At 42.3% G+C, this 14163-nt stretch overlaps 1 protein-coding gene across 1 annotated transcript in view; it reads right to left on the reverse strand.

The window, feature by feature from the left end:
- SGCD (sarcoglycan delta) overlaps positions 1 to 13930 on the reverse strand; it is a 390751-nt gene extending 376821 nt beyond the window's left edge. Inside the window, exon 1 of the mRNA XM_080804544.1 lies at positions 13746 to 13930. The gene's annotated coding sequence lies outside the window, so the exon portion shown is untranslated. The remainder of the gene's footprint in view (positions 1 to 13745) is intronic.
- Between the last annotated feature and the right edge of the window lie 233 nt (positions 13931 to 14163).

Here is a 14163-nt window from a genome sequence, read left to right on the forward strand (position 1 = left end):
CTTTATGGGGCTATTTTCAGTGTTCACTTCTTCATAAACATAGCCAGTTGACACAGATAATCTATTTCTTGAACACAAAACGCAACAGAGTTATATTTTCCAGAAAACAAAAACAGAACTTCCTGTTGTTTTTTGTTGTTTTTGCCATTAGATAGGGAAGAACTACAGATAGTCAAGGCAATGCCGTAATAACCAAATATAGTCATGGGTTAATTACGTAGATTACATATAATATATAATCTAAATATAATAGATGTTGCTATTATATATTATATATTATAAATATTAAAATAAATAATAATATATCATATAATTTATCATTTTGTTTGTTTATATATTATTATTGATCATTAATTATTATAATATATATTTTATTATATTATAATAGATGTTGAGTTTCCAAAGAAGGACATTTTGGATGGGCATATTACTAAAGCATGAGAGCTGTAACCTCATGGTCCCACACAATCAAATGTTCTTATCTGGGATCATGTAACATTACAGAATCAAGGCCTGATACTAATTTAATGTGTCCGTCTCAAGGGCAGTATTTGTCTTAATGACCTGGACTTGTGAACAACCTTTTCTTGGAGTATGTGGCTCTGTTTCACTTTGGCCACTGCAGCCACCACCCATACCTTAGGGACTTTCTGATGCCTAGGACACTGCTGAATGGCCTCACAAATGCCCAACATCAGTCAAGGGCACCGCTGGAGGATTTGTACAAACCCCATGTTCGTGGTGAAGTGCTCACAAGATCCTCAAGCCAGGCCCAGCCTAACTGGTCCCTGAACCCAGTAGCGACTTCTCCTCTAATTAAGGAAGCTGAATTTTATGTTCAGCTTAGGCTCGCCAACACTAAGCCTCAGTGCTAAGTCCCACTTCTTTGACAAGCTTTGACGTCTTAACACAGAAGCTTGCCTGATTGTACTCAAGCAGTCATACATTCTACACCCCGCTGACTTCCTTCCTAAATCTAATTGGTACCAAACAGCTGCTAGACAATCCTATATTGCCCCCGTTCTTACATTTTATCAGTTGATCTAAAAAAGATGGAAGAGACTGGGGCAGAAACTCACAAAGCTGGCAAACTGTGTGAGGCTGAGTAAGGAGTCCAGGCTAATACTGATGTAAGCCCTTGCTTTGCCGGTATTCAGTGTTTTCATTTCAACAGGCTTCTTCTCCAGGAGAAGAACACGTGTTTTCCTCTTCTCCCCCTGCCCCAGTAAAAGAGATACCTAGAGAATGGTTACAAAATCTACATTATCCACCTGCTATGGGGGATTGCATTCTGTTTTGAGAGATGATTAAAAAATAATCTACAACCTTTTTAAAGACACATATAATGCCATCAAGTTTCCTGATGATTTTTCTCTTAGACCTATAAAATTCTGTGGACCATGATCTGCTCTACTAATAAGGTAGAGTAGAGAACAAGGAGGCATTGACATGCGTTTTACTAATGCTTGCTAGGCTCTTCTGCCCAGGCTTTATAGATACCTTGTTCCATAAGGGAATTTATGGGAGGGCCAATGAGCACAACTCTGTAAAAGTTACACATGAGAGGGAAGAAACATGGCAGAAGACAGACCTGGCCTTTGAGGAAATCCCCAATCGCAGTCTATATTTTCAACAAAGAAAAGAATATTTTTGATCACCTACTATGTGCCAAGTACCACAGCAGATCCTAGGGATACGAAGGTCTTCAAAAGAATGAGTAGGATTGCTTTTCTGTCTTCTTCAAGCTGTATTTTCACAGGAAAGATGGAACATACTCAAGTAAACAGATTAAGCCATTATAACTAAGTAAGGTACTTGGAAAGAAACTGAAGAGGGTTCCACAGTAGAGCATGGAGGGTACCCACTCTGGGCACAGGAGGCCATTCTGACAAAGTGATGATAAAGATGAGAGCCAGATGTAGAACATGTTTTTCAGCAGAGGACATAGCAAGCATTCTGAACTGAAGGGCCTGCTTCAATTAAGCAGGATGGCTGGTGAGGTGGGCACTAGTGAGCTCAGGGGACAGAGTAGGGACCAGTTTGAAGAAAGTTTGTGGCCCCACTCCACCTCACCTTGTAGGTTATGATAAGGAGGAATGAATTAAAATGGCCCATAATAATAATTCTATCATCTTCTTCAGAAATAAATAATACAAATCAAGTGAGCCAGGGTTTGTGGCTTATGATGCTGTGTGTTCATATTTCCAGCACATTTACAAGTAAACACAAATCACATAACTATATATGGTTATAACCAATTTATGGAAATAGGCACAAATTCCCCCACAGCTGCATCACATATCTGGAGTCTGGGAGGAATCACAGTCATTTCGGACTATCTTGGCACATAAATAGTTTTCCATTAGCCATGTTAATTTTGAGGTCTCTGATTTAAAACTATCTGCTTTCCAGGGTTGTTTTCATTCAGTCATCCATACAACACATTAGTCTTGGTTTGTTAATATTTGGCACAATCTAGACAATTGTAACAAACTCATCTCTTTTAGTTGTGATATAATAATCAACACTTTTTTCTGGTAAAATTCATCCATGAGAGTAAATGCTTGTATGTATGAAATGGTCTAAGAACTGAGAATGGCAGCTTCTTTTTAAGGACATTTGTGGATTAATTTAAAAGTTATGTGTTCCATATTTCAGTTTTCTAAGAATTGGAGGAAGTGTTGAACAATTTTTACTGAAAAAAAAAAAAGCAGACAAGTGCATATATTTAAAAAGGCTAAAGAGTATAAAGTCAAGAAAAAATGTTTTTAAAGACTTACTTGTTTGAGAGAGAGAGAGACTGAGAGTGTGTGCTTGAGGGGGGTACGGAAGGAGAGGGAGAGAGAGACTCTCAAGCAGACTCCCCACTGAGTGTGGAGCCCAGTGTGGGGCTCGATTTCCTGACCCTGAGATCCTGACCTGAGCTGAAACCAACCGTTGGATGCTTAATTGACTGAACTACCCATGTGCCCCTCAAGAAAGTTTTGCTTTCACACTTTAAGCTTCCCTCCAGAGAATCAGCTATTAGCAGCTTTTTAAAATCTTTATAGCAATGTTCAACACATAGACAGGCTTCATTCAATATGGACATTAAATATGTATACACACATTTAAATATTTCTTTTCTTCACAAAGAAGGGCAAATTTAATGCTCTTTATTGTTCTGAATCTAACTCGGCCCACTTAATACAGCTAAGTGATAGTCCCGTGAAAACAGAGAAATTTGTATTTTTTAAAATTCAAACAGTTTTAAATTATATAGATGCAGGATATTTAATTTAGCCAACTCCTTAATTATGAACATTGAGGTTGCTTCCAATAATTTTTTGTTTCCAAGGCTTATTTTAACAAATAAATCATTATCAGGCACTAGACATTAGCAGTAAAAAGATGCCCTGCTTCTTGGACCTTCCAGTCTAGTGGAGGCAACAATAAAGAGAAAAATAAACAAATATGTAATTTTAAACTTAGCCTCAGGAAAAAGTCTTTGCAAGGAATAAAGGAAAGCAGGAGAAGGGGGCAAACAATGAGTGGGGGGGCTCCTGTTTCTAGGATGGTCAGGGAAAACTCTGTAGTTGAGAGATTTGTGAGAAAGCATCAACGAGTAAGAAAGTACATCATAAGGACATCTGGGGGAAGCACTCTGGTCAGAGGAAACAATATAAGCAAGTGCAAAGGCCCAGAGGTGGGATTTTACTGGGCAAGTGTGAGGGACAAGGTGGCTAGACCCCAGAGCAAAGAAGGGGGAAAGTGTCTGACAACCAGCTTGTGAGTGCAGGCAGAAGGGATGCACACCGGGTCTTACAAACCACAGTGAAACCCTGAACCAGGATACAGATTGTGATAGTAACTATCAGAAAACCGAGGCATCAGAGGAAGAAGATCTGATCTTCATGTTGCAATCACTCCAGCTGGTCTGTAAGGGACAGACTCCTTGGATGATAATGCAGGTGGAGAAACCAGACACCTGTGACTACTGCTATCACCCAGGGTCAGGGGGACAGGAGCCCAGACCAGGGCAGTGGTGAAAGAGAAGTTGGCAAGCTAGTACTGTATTTCAAGTCTATCTGGAAAGTAGACCTAATGGATTCACTGCAACAGAGACAAAAAATGAGGGCAGGAAAAGGAGAGCAGTTGGGGAATGCTAAGGGTCTGTTGTGTGCAACTGGGTGAAGGATGGTACCATTCCCATCATGATGGGGAACAATGGGGCATAAAAGGCTCATGGGCAGGAGGCAAATGGAGTATGTGGAGGGGAAAGAGAGAGAAACCATTGTTGAGTTAAGTTGCTTCTGAAATGTACAGAAAAATCCATGGGGGTGGTATCCCAAAGGCACTTTGAAAGGAGTCTGGAATTCAGGGGAAAGATGGGGCATAGTGATTAAGTGTTAAGTCTCCTGTAAATGAATGCTATTTAAAGCCCCAGGAATGGTGCATACATGTTTCCTATATGTCCCAATACTCCTCTCAGAGAAGTCCTGAGAAATCAAATTGCTTGGCCAGGCTATGATGTGGGGGTGGTGGGGGAGGGGTACTGTTTCTTATAGATATTAACAGAGTTCTCCTCCAAAGTATGATATGCCTTATATTTAAATTCAAAATATTTATTTCTGGTGAACTGGAAGATATTTCAGTATAATTATGACCATTCTCACTGTCCCTGACATTTAGAAGTCTGAAGTGTCCGCTGAGATAGCTGTAGATGGAAATATATTTTTGAAACACACACACATATTTGTACTAGGCATCATTAGATGTATGAGCTCATACATTTCTGACAACACTCTGGGAAGTGAATATTATTAAAGCTATGTCATAAATTAAGATGCTAAGGTACTGAAGAGTAAAGGAAAGTCCTCAAGGACAGCTCTAATTAATAAGTTGGCTAAGGTCTTGACTCAAACTGAGGTCCAGTTTTCTTCCCATTGAGCATGAAATGTGGCAAAGACCTGCCTTTCCCTGAATGTAACCCAAAGAGTTTAGAATTACCATCTATGTGTACTTAGCATGGCGTGCACTGAAAATGGCGTAAGTGATGGCACCACTGGAAAAATATGTGTTTTCCTTCAGCTGCTCCCATGGGACTGTTCTGGGCAATTGGAATACATCAATGAGCTCAAACACGGATGCCTCATCTCACAGCAGTGGTAGGAGGCAGCGATGGGAGAGACAGATAAACATGAAAGCCAAAGTATATTATACTCAGATTACCGGGGATGAATATGATGGATAAAGGACCCCCCCCCCAAAAAAAAAGACAGGAAAAGTGGGATCAGCTGTCCAGGGATGGAGCAGGGAGCAGAGCAAGTTCAATTTTTAAAAGCCTGGAAAGGTTAACCTCATGGAGAAGGTAGTGTCAGTGCGGACTTGAAGGAACCTTAGGGGTCCCTGAAGTTTGGCTCAATGTAGTTCTTGATGTGGCAGGTTGAGGACTAGAAGGGAATGTGGAACTGAACACCCTTAAAGAGGACAAATAATTTCAAATACCTGACCGCAGTTTTAATGATGTCATTTGCACATGCAAACGAAGCTACGTGCATCCACCATGGCCTCCCCGATGGACAGCTTTCTTTACAGGAGCGACAATCCTTTTACAGCTGTATTGTACAAGGCCAACCCTCCAATGCCTGTGATGACTCTGACCAGAAGCAGATAATGACAATCCCAGTCGAGCCCACTCTAGCTCTTCTGTGCCTTGGGGACCAAGCTATATAATAAAATAATAATGACCAGGACTCAAACACTTAAGACCAGACAATGAGACCCAAGCATGAAGGGAACACAGGCAATAGGAAACCCAAATCATTATTTAACAGATGACAAAACCAGATTCAGGAAAATCACAAGGTAAGTCAGGAACAAGGCCAAGGCTGGCCCAAGACATAACCACATGTTCCCCACAAATTCCAGGCTTCAGGCTTTCAACTGTTCGACGTCACCATCATCAACCACCAGGCACACACCTTTTGAACAGCAACCAGAGGCACATCACAACACAGCCATCGGTTCGCCAGCACAAAGACAGGACGCTACACTGATGACCAACCTTTGTGTAATGGCTACCATGTGCCAGACACTGTTCGACATACTTTACTGAACTTCCTTAATCCTCACAGTCTTATCATTCTGAGGTAGGTACTATTATTATCCCCATTTTACAACGGAGGCAACTGAGAAACAGAGAGGTTAAATCACCAACTCGGATTCACTCAGCGTGTTAAAGACAGCCAGACTTCAAAGCTGGGGTGTCTGGCTTAAAGACCAAGTATCTTACTTCTTGTAAGAAGTAAGGTTTCCACACCCATGTGTACACTTGGTCAGAAATGCATGAGGACTCATTCAAAACATGTTCTTGGTAACGGTCTGAGCTTGATTTTCTCAACATGGATATTCATTTTAACAAAATTCATTAAAAAAATAGGCAATTCATCAATTCTACAAATACTACAGCAACTACTGTATTTCAGGCAGGGTACACATTCCCTAAGTACAGGCGGTTTTCCCAGGTAATAAGCCATCTCTCCTAAGTCTCTGAAACCCGTAAACTTTCACAGCATCATGAAAAACAGCTACAACAAATGAGGCACATCCTTTTATAGCGATTTGATAGTTGCATAAAATTAGCATTGATCCAGTAGATTCTTCCTTGACAATTGTGTTTGGCAAGGATCTTTAGCTGTGCTCTCGAATACTTGCAAAGACATCTGTGGTCTGAAAGGAAATGCTGTTCATCTCATTTTTAGCCATGTTATTATTTTTTTTTAAATCAAGGTGTCCAGAAACAAACATGCAAACAATAATGGTGAAGCTATTATGTATTTGGCTAAGCGCCTTGCATGCCTCCATCCATGTACACACACACACACACACACACACACACACACACACACACAGGTCTACTGAGCTATAACTGAGTTCCAGTGAAATACACAGATATTAACTAGTCAGGTCAAGTTTCACAAATCTGTACATCTGTGTAAATAATATTCAACCAAGGCAGGCACTGTTTCCATAACCCTAGAAAGTTATTTCATGCCCTTTCCTAATTAATCCCATCCCCAGAAGCAGTGACCATTCTGATTTCTGTCACATGTTAAATTGGAAATCCCACATACAATCCTATGATGTGATTACTCCAAAGTATACTTGACTTTGAAACCTGTGCTCTAGGCATGCTGTCCTACTGCATTTTGCTGAGCAGATATCTACCCATCTCAACAGTCCCCTCTAAGAGAATAAGGTCAAAACGCCTTGCTTTCTTGCCTACGTATTTAGAATGGTACTTTATGCATCACCCTTCAAAGTATTGAAAAAAAAATAAGGGTCATTCAAATCACTTTCTATCTTCTGTGGTTCAGACAGCAAAACCTATTGAGAGACTATTATTATAAACACCTAGAGATCAGAAGATGTGGTTAGTAAATAGCGTGGACACATACCCTCTCAAAGAAACAGGAACTCCTCAGATTGTACTAAGTGTCAAGTTGTGGGACACCAGACCATGGACACCCTTTTTCAGCTCCTTCTAGATTATCTATATTTGTACATAATACCTCAGAACTTTTTTTTGTAATTAATTAAAAAAAAAAAAAAAAACGCTTTGTGACCCCAAACAGTGCCTAGTGGTTCAGACTTCCAGTTTGTGACCTGCTGTGTGCATCCTCTTTGTCCACAACAGAAGTGATGCCACAAACCTCTAAAGGTCAGGTCCAACTCTCGGAGTTCATGTCTGTCATTACAAGGTCCAAGTTATGAGCAGACCCTATTCCCAACATTCTTGACCACTGAGTGAAGCAGATGACTTGGGTCTGAACCAATAAAGAACAGAGAAGAAACATTCTCAGTATAGAGGAAAACTGGCAACAGGAAGATAGAATGAAATTTTTTAAAAACAGAGAGAAGGAGCTAGAAAGAGTCCAGACAAGTGACATGATGGCCGACAACCCCAGGTGAGAAAAGGAAGGAAAGGAACACAGTGTGGCATTGCTTCTCGGCTGTTCCTCAGCTTTAAGCAATCTTCTCTCACTGAACATGCCATGCCCCGCACCACAACCCTACCCAGAGTTAGGACAATGGGGTGATGTCCAACCTTCATTTGGGCAAACAAGCTAAAAAGTGGTGTTTGTTCACTCTGAGCTCAAGAAGAACAGTTTCAGGGGCTTAAGACTTCCACTCTAGCCATTAACAAAGTGTAGGCTTTCCAGGAGTTGAGAAATAGGCTATTGGGAAGTCAGGGTCCTCACGAGAGTCTGATCCTATCACTTGGCAAAGGAAAGTGGTCTGAACAAGGAGGGAGTTTCTAATCCCCGGCAATATAGTTTTTATCAGGAAACTGTTCTTGTGTTAATAGGTGCCACTGCATTATCGGTTAAGAGGAAGAATAAAGCCACAGCTTCCACACCTGCCCCCACACCCAGAGCTACCACCAGCAAAGATTTCTGAGCAAACCAATCTCACAGGATTTATACACTTAGTGAACTGTGGTGACACGCTCCTCCTGGAGTCCTGCAAACCTCTCCCACAGCAGGCCAGGGGCCACAGATGACATGGCTTCCTTTATATAAGGCGGTTCACACTTGGCAACAGGAATTTGGAACGATAATGAAGACCTTTCTGTGTGGCAGCAAAGGTGAAAGAAAGAGGACAGTGGAATCTGCTGAGAAATTTGGGCAACACGGGAAAACTAACTTGGATAAATCAGTATAAAACATTGCTCTCCTCTGCTGATGGTACCCATACTTTTCATCTTGATTTGCCTATTTCATTCTTTGCTGGTTTCTCTCATGCTCTCTCAGTTAGTATTAAGTGTGTGTGTGTGTGTGTGTGTGTGTGTGTGTGTGTTTATCTCCTATAATATCAGTCCATCTTCCTTTCTTCTTTCTTACTGCACTGCACTGTGGAAGTTAACTGGAATGTGTTCAAGAAGGACAAAGAGAAGAGCAGAGGAAAAGATGAGGGACAGATGAAATAATTCAAGATGCCCAGCCTCGGGAAAGGAAGACGAAGACATTTATAAGGAAGTGGGAGAGTTTTAGAATTACAAAAATCATAGATTATGAGAAACTGAGAATATTCTAGAGGCATCTGATCCCATTTTACATGTGGAAACACTGAGGTCTGGTGATGAGTAAAGTCAGGATCTATCCCCAGATTTCTGACTACCTCTTCCTCGATTCCATTTCTTTGCCTCATTTCTGTACCATGTACCACCACCCATCTCAAACGTGGCTCCAGAGTCCATGACAACGGCCACAGGTTACAAAGGACAGACACCCAATTTGGCACAGTCTGAGGAGACCTGAGGTAAGAAACAAGACCCCAGCTGCTTCACAGTGTAGTGAGGTTCTCTGTGATAGGAGACACGGCCATCACCTCGAGCTGGTACCTGTCCACAAGGCCATACATGGCATCCCTGCACTGGATACTGATTTAGCCATGGTGGTGGTCAAAAACTCAGTTCTGCACACCAGTGTCTAGCTGGCCTCCAAAAAAATCACTCGGAGAGCTTTTAAAAATATAGAGACTCCCCAGTTCTAATCTCTGAAACTCTGATTCCGGAGGTTTTGAGAAACCATGAAGCTGGTGATTTCTGAGGAACCTTCTGATACTAAGATTTCATTACAGTATCGCTTTCCCTTTTATTAGCAGCAGGCTTCCGAAGTATCACTAAGTGGCCTTTACTGAGCCAATGAATAGAACATACAGTCCGCACCAGATTTACAGTCAAGGAACAAATATTGCCTACAGTCTCAGACTGCCTGTGTCCCTCATACAATCTTTTGATCTCAGTGTCCACTTTCCTGATGTCAGTGTTCACATCTTTGAAGTGGAAGAAATGGATTATGAGAACAGTGGTTTTCAATGTATTTATTTATTCTTTTTTTTTTTTCTTTTGGTAAGCATTTGTGGCCAAAACTGTCAATGACTATCCTACCAACCTCCTCCCTGGTCTTCACCGGTGATCTAGATTTGTGGGTTCCTACTCCATACCCAGACAGTGATATGTGGTTGGTTTTAATCCATTACAGTAATATCACTGCATGGGGCCAGTGGGTACATGATTCAGTTCTAGGTGTGTATTCTGTGATGAGAGGGGAAGTCTACATGGGAGAAGAACACTTCCTGATTAAAGGGGCCAAGTCTCACGAGGAGAGGGATTTTTCCCCTTATGCCCTACCACCTTTTCCCTGACTCAAACATGATACATGGACATGAGCATGGGAAGTTCAGCTGAAGAGCCAAGAACGGTGAAGCAGAAAGGCAGCTTTAGTCCCTGGGGACACCGTTCAGAAGCCACACAGCTCTGACTGTCTAGGCATGGTCCACACCTCTACACACCTAAAGCAAGGACTTACATGTTCAGATTTCTGTGAGCAGATTTCTATTACTTGCAACCAAACTCAAGTTTCACCTACCTTGCACTAAAACTCTCTTTTCAGATGAAATCTCTTGCAAACCTCCAATACACCAAAAATGTAGAAGGGGTTGGGCTACCTTAGAAATTCTAGAAATGCAGACAGGGTGTTTCCACAGCCATTCTTCCCCAGATTCCTGCAGAGGTCCTTCCACAGAACCAGAACCAACCAGAATCAGCATCTCTTTCTGTGGAGACCCCTGAGGGATCCGCAAATCTTCCCTGAGATCGGAGAGTTCTACATCAAATATGTTCTTGGGTTTCTCTTTTGATGTGCTTATTTGCATGAATTTTGTCCTAGAAAATACAGATCCCATTCCCAACCAATGGCTACTCCCATACAACTCTGGTATCTGTGTTTGTATTAACTGTAGGATCACACAGGCAACAAGTGATTCCATTCTCATCATGAAGAGAGAAAGGAGCAGAGTGTGATATAATACAAAATAGCACATTCCTTCAAGGTGCAAATAAAAGGACATAGTGAAGGTGGATGTGAAGAGAAAAGAACCACGGAAGAATCAAATATCGGACTAGACTGCAAGAATGTAAGAGGCTGAAATCAAAGCGATCTCCAAGGTCACTGTTAGTCCCACGTTCATGGTATAGTCCTTATTAAATTCCAGTAGTGCATCTTCTACGTAAAAAATGATGCTGATAATCTGAATATTATTAGATGAGTTTCTCTATATTTAATTCAAAAATTTATTTTAGTGCTGTATCTGTTCAAGAATGACTGAGAGAGAGAGGTAACATCTAGGTAGGTATTTCTGGTCCACACATATTTAAATGACAGTTTAGTGCAATAATTAAGTCAACAACGGGGGCATCCATCAATCCTCCCCATTATAAAAGGGGTCTCCAATTACTCATACTCAAATTCTGAACTACAGGATGGCCCAAATCCCTTCCCAAGGGTCAAATCCAAGCTTCTATGGACCTCCTAACCTATGAAACTAGTATTAAACCCTTCACCAAAAATGGGGTACATGACCTTGGAGAGATTTTTTTTTTAAACTAAAATTTTTAAAAATAATAATTTAAGTAAATTCATTCATTAAAATAAAGCAGATGCACTATGTATTTTGAAAAAGTCTGCTGAAGTATCCGTGGGCAGGCCCTCGAACAAACTGCTCACTGCAATCACTCACCCATCTCCACCTGGTCCATTCACTCAACACCCCCACGGGGAATATCTCTGGATGGAAGAAATACGGGTTAAAAATAAAGCCCGAAGAGCCTGCTCCCTCCTTGCTTAGGAAATACGAACCCTCGGGCGTTGCCGTTCTTACAAAATGTGCTCTCTGATTGCTTCCAGAAGGCACAGCGGGGCAGACTGACCATGGGGTCTCTCATTGTGCGGAGGGTAAAATTCTCTTCAGTGAGGCCACGGTTTATTCCCACACTTCAAGCTGAATGGATCCGTGCCCACTGGTTCGTGCTGTTTCTAGTAGGCGTGTTCCATTTCGAGGCACCACATCCTCCCTCTGCCCCGGCTGCCCAGTGTGTGGTGTGGCCACTCCTCTCCCCTGTTGCCCACACCTCTGCCCTGAATTTCTTCTCCTCTACCCTCCCACCCCCTTCTTTCTCCTTTTGAATGTCAAGGGAGTCTGACTTGCCCCTCCCCTACTTCGAAAAAAGGGAAACTATAAAGTTTCTTCCAAGTTTTAGGCACTGCCGTTCATAATCCTGCAACCCAGAGCTGCCATTTCACGCCTGCTCTGCTCAGCGCTTGACGCGCACTAAATTTAGACGGAGTATGACATTAGAGCTCACTCGAGTCTCCTTTCTCCCTGGCAGTGGGCTTGGCTCCGGTTCATGTCAGTTCCTAATCTGTCTTGGCATTCTGCTCACCCAGTAGGCACTTAAGAAAAACACAAATGTAGTCACCGTCTATGCCGGCATCCCACCACACGCCCGCAAGTGCCAAACCCACTCCACCCAACCCAACCCAATCCAAAGAGGAGGCTGAAGAAGCAAATATTTGTGTGCCATGTCTTAGAGTAAGAAGCCCTGCTGCCCATCACTCTGAGTTCCCTCCTCCAAGTGCAAAACTGTAGAGAAAATGAAATGGTTGGCTCTGGGTGCGGACTTTCCACCAAAGGGACACGAGGTTTGCGTGCTCATACGTTTTATATAGAAAAGGACCTGGAGAATTCCAGCCCCTGAGTCTTCGTTCGCCCATCAATCTTTACTATTAGCTACTCGTGGAGAGATTTGAAAACTGAAGTAAACAGGCACCTGAATCCATTCATTCATCTACTTCCCCAAACAGGCTCTTGGCCAAGCCCCCTTTGGAGAGCACCAGAGCTGTCACTGATTTGCTCTGCCAGTAATCAGAGAGCTGTGGTGAGGTTCAGTCTAGCCCTTTCTCAGCTGCACCAGTTTCTTAATCGCTAGACGCTAAACATAGAATAAGGCAGAGCTTTTCAGGGGCAGGGGGGAAATGGTAAAAACCTATATTGCATACTAGCTGATATGCATGAGAAAGGATTATTTTAAAATTTGGGGTTTTTTTTTAAAGTACTCTTTCCAGGAAGGTGTAAAATAAAATCAATCGATTAATGAACTAAAATTCACACCATTATATATTAACAATGATTCGAATAAACTACTGTTTTCTGTTACTCTGCAGTTGTATTTTCTCAGAGTAAAACTGCCAGTTACTTCTTAACTCAGAAAAGTTGGAAATTATTACAGAAACAGAATCACAAATGTTGATCCAGCATATTTCTAGGCAAACACGTCACTGGGCTCCTTAATGACAGCCAAAATCCCATATAATAATAATAAAAGATGCCAAGAATTCACATACATGTATCTTCTCCCACACTCTGAAAGTGTAATCCAAAATAGAAACTTCAAACCCTGATTCCTTCCTAAAATGAAAGCTATTTTCTGCTTAAAAAAAAAAAAAAAAAAAAGCCCCTCTCGAAAACTCCTATGAAGCAAAGAACACAGACAGTTTCATACATAATTATCTGTCCTGCCAATGAAGTGTCCTTCAATGCAGATAAGTTACAGAAGGTTGGAGGGGGGGTGACCGTTCAGGAATTCAGCTACTTTTCTCTCTCACATTGGTGTTGGTAGCAAAATCCTAACTTTCCAAAGTGTCTCTGCCCTGCTAAAAATTGGATCTTGAAGAGGGCTGGGGGCAGAAAAACGATTCTCACTCCACACCAGATGTTGAAAGGACAGAGTTCTAACTTGTACATGTACACACACACACACACACACAGACCCACACAGCCCGAAAATTCCGCGTCCTTGCAAACCCACAGCAGGCTGAGAAAGAGCAGCATGAAAACGCAAGGACTTCACAGTGTCCTACCTCTCTCCCGGGCTTCCCAAAGCGGCTGATGAAAATTGCCCAGAGTCCCGGAGCGCGCCCAGGAGGCGGTGAAGGAGGCGGCCGCTCAGCCCGCCGAGTGTGAGTGTGAGCAGGCCCAGCCCGTGTTCAGAAGCTGCCCCAGTCAGATTTTCCAACTGCAGAATTGCAGCCAAGTCCCTGCCCATGCCTGAAGAATTTCCTGAACAGCATTCCCGTTCTTTTTCTGACTGCTTTGAAACCGTACTCTGTCTGTACTTCAATACGGCTTTGTCAGGCCAACCCCGAGCCACTGGGCTGTCTCCAGCTATCAATGGGAAACACATGTGTCAAGCACAGACTCGCTCCCCAGCAGCAGCGCCCATGGCGGCTGCTGGCCTCATAGTCACGACGACAAAGGACAGTGCTTCTAGAACCAATG

The sequence above is a fragment of the Martes martes genome, assembly GCF_963455335.1.
Source record: "Martes martes genome assembly, chromosome: 5".
Taxonomy (NCBI): Eukaryota; Metazoa; Chordata; class Mammalia; order Carnivora; family Mustelidae; genus Martes; species Martes martes.